The sequence below is a fragment of the Salmo trutta genome, chromosome 19, assembly GCF_901001165.1.
Source record: "Salmo trutta chromosome 19, fSalTru1.1, whole genome shotgun sequence".
Taxonomy (NCBI): domain Eukaryota; kingdom Metazoa; phylum Chordata; class Actinopteri; order Salmoniformes; family Salmonidae; genus Salmo; species Salmo trutta.
Genome location: NC_042975.1, coordinates 35072938 through 35076686, shown reverse-complemented (window position 1 = coordinate 35076686; position 3749 = coordinate 35072938).

Genomic DNA, 3749 nt, shown 5'->3' with positions numbered 1-3749 from the left:
TGTTCAGTGTGCTGCGTGGCTATATTGATGAAAAACAGATTCCACGGGATCGAATGGTGGGCTTTTGCACAGATGGGGCTTAATCTATCACGGGTACGGCGGGCAGCCCTCTGCACTCTAATTACAAATATGTCTCCCTCTGCCATATGGACACATTATATGATACACCCACGGAGCTATAATGGATACACCGAGAGCAACTGGCGGCAAAAAAAGCTGAGCGCAGAACTCAGAGATATGCAGCAGGTAACTTCGATTGTAAACTACGTTGCACACGCCTGTTGGCAAAACTACTGTATGTTGAGATATGCGATCAGAGGATGATAATGTTCTATTTCACACTGAGGCTTGGTGGTTATCGAGGGGGAGTGTTGAAAATATTTTTGGAATTAAGAGAGAAACTCTCAATGGATGTTGACTTTCTGTGTAATGAAAATAAAATGTGTCTCCTTGCCTATGTAACAGACATATTTGGGAAACTGAACGAACTGAACGCAAGCATACAGGGGAAATACAAAAAAATTCTATAGATGAGTGAATGAAATTGAACAGCTGATTGAGCTGTCATGTGACCGAATACTGCAGACAACACATTCACTGGTCACTATGAAGGAATTTTGGTTCCTGACTCAAAGGGAATACTATGCCATTTCCCTCCAAGCATTTATTCAATGCACTGATTCAGTGCTCTCGCCTGCATTAAAAACAAATCAATCCAGGTTGGATGTGACAGGAGAGATGAGGTGCGCACTGTCGACCACCCCTTGACTTAGAGAAGCTCCGACGCGACATGCATCAAGGACACCCATCTTATTAGTGATGGTGAGATAAGAGAAATTATGTCAGACTAATTTGAAATTGACTGTAATAGCCCCACATTAAAAGTATATGATGGTGAGTTTAGAATACAATCAGAAATACTGTTAGAATGTTTTGCAATTGACTGCCATAACCCCAATTCAAAAAGTAAACACACAAAAGTAAATTACATAATTTTGTTTCAAATGGCAGGGGTCGCGTGAATTTTCAGACATCAAAATTCGGTCGTTGGCCAAAAAAGTTTATGTCGCACGCTGATCTGTTTCATCTGTCTTTGTGCTTGTCTCCACCCCTCTCCAGGTGTCACCCATCTTCCCCATTATCCCATGTGTATTTATACCTGTGTTCTCTGTTTGTCTGTTGCCTGTTTATTTTGTTTCCCCTTGTGCCTGCCTTGTCTATTTTCCTGTTTTCTAGTTTTCCCGGTTTTGTCCTTTCTGCCTGCCCTGACCCTGGGCCTGCCTGCCATCCTGTACCTTTGCCCTCTACTCTGGATTACCAACCTCTACCTGCCCTGACCCTGAGCCTGCCTGCTGTTCGGTACCTTTGCCCCACTACTCTGGATTACCGACCTCTGCCTGACCTGAGCCTGCCTGCCGTCCTGTACCTTTGCCTGCCCGTGTTCGAATGAATAAACTTTTGTTACTTCGACATTATCTGCACCTGGGTCTTACCTTCAAACGTGATAGAATCCCTGTCCTAGAATAAGAGTTTCAAGGGAAGTGTGGCTGCGTCCAGCCCACTGGCCAGGTTTATGCTCACTCTCTGGTCACTCTCTGGTCACTCTCTGGTATTTAGTACAAAGTTTTGGACTTTTGCTCTTTGGAGAACTACAAGAAAAAAAAAAAAAACATGCAGCTAAAGGCATTAAACAATTTCTCTGATAGAAAATGGCCTAAGTGGCATTGATATTAGTCAGAAACATTTATTTTATTGTCAGAATTGACAACAAAGTGTAAATAGGATAATTTAGGATAACTGAGTTTTGTAAGTGAGTTCATGACTTGAGAGTTGGGTTTTGATTTTGACAAACCACTAAAACAGGATACACAGCTGCGACGATTGCGCTCTACCCAATCCTACCGCAAAACACACAGTCAGTAGGCAGGTATCCATTGACCCAGGTATATTCGACAAAAGCAAAATAATTGCAATGTGTAATGGAAATGGCAGATACAGGAGAAATGTTCTATAGATTGAAAAAAAAAATGTATTTGTTCGATAGGGATGGATTTGTCTGACTTACATTACTGCAACAAATAATGATGGAAACTGTGTTTATCGAATGAATGCTGAATAAATTTGAAAGAATGCCTACGTGGGGCACATGATGTCATCACGTAACTATAAAGCTCCACATTTAGTTCTAAATGCAACTGACGAAATTAGAGAGGCTCTGAATTCAATGAAAAAAGGGAAATCACCTGGCCCTGAAGGCCTATCAGTTGAATTCTATACAGATTTGGGAGTTACTAGAATACCCTATTTTTAACATGTTTCAAGATTGCATTAAAAGTGGGGAAATGGTCTCCACTATGAAACAGGGCCTTATTTCATTGATTCCGAAGCCCGATAAAGACCCTTCGCTCATTGACCATTGGAGACCAACTACTTGATTAAATATTGATTACAAATTGATTGCTCTGGTTTATGCCAAAAGATTAAAGAAAGGAATAGATACCATTATAAATGAGACTCAAACAGGATTTATGAAGGGCCGTCTGTAACAGTTGTTGTCGGGGATAGAGGACCAAAACGCAGCAGGAATGTGGATGCTCATCTTGTATTTATTTTGAATAAAGAGAACACCAAAATAACAAAACGAAGAACTCACAAACAACAAACCAGTCTTGTCACGCTCACACAGGCAAAACAAGAAACAATCTCCCACAACACCAAACCAAACAATTACCCACATATAGGACTCTCAATCAGAGGCAACGAGAAAGCACCTGCCTCCAATTGAGAGTCCAACCCCCCATCAACCTAAACATAGTAATACAACAAACCAGAAAGAACATAGAAATACAAAACATAGAACATAGACCAAAACCCGGAAATAATAAATCAAACACCCTACTACATAAATCACCACCCCGAACCACATAAACAAAATACCCTCTGCCACATCCTGACCAAACTACAATAACAAATTACCCTTATACTAGTCAGGACGTGACACCGTCACATAAGCTCTAACATTCGTTTAGTCTTGGACCTTATAGATTATTCAGATGCAATTGACTCAGATGCGGTTGTCTTATTTTTGGACTTCTGTAAAGCCTTTGACACAATTGAACATGAATTTCTCTTTAGGTCACTTAAACTTTTTGGATTCAGTGAAAATGTTATCAAAGTCATTCGCATGTTTTACAAAGATATAAATAGTTCTGTGTTACTAAACCTTAATACTTCCAAAAGATTCAGTATCAACAGAAGTATACGACAGGGATGCCCAATTTCGCCATTTTTATTCATTTTGGTTGTGGAACTTCTATCTCTAGATATTCTTAATAATGCAAATTTGTATGGCTTAACCATTTTTAACAAAGAAATCACAATTTCTCAACTGGCTGATGATACTACTCTTTTTTTAAGAGACAAAGACCAGGTTGTCCTTAATGCTATAACTGCATTTTCTATTGCATCAGGATTAAAACTGAATGTTTCTAAATGTGAAATCTTATGTTTATTTGACTCTGATGATAAAGAAATAGAAAATATTCCTGTTAAGGACTGTGTTAAATATTTAGAAATACATCTGTCAAAAAAACCACTTAGTCAGACAACATATGAATTTCTCTCCTAAAATTAAGAAAACCAAAAATATATTTAATAATTTGCTACAAAGAGATCTTTCTATACTTGGGAGAGTACTTCTGTCTCCTGAATAAGAAACAATGTAATTAACAATTTCGCTTTGTCTCGCT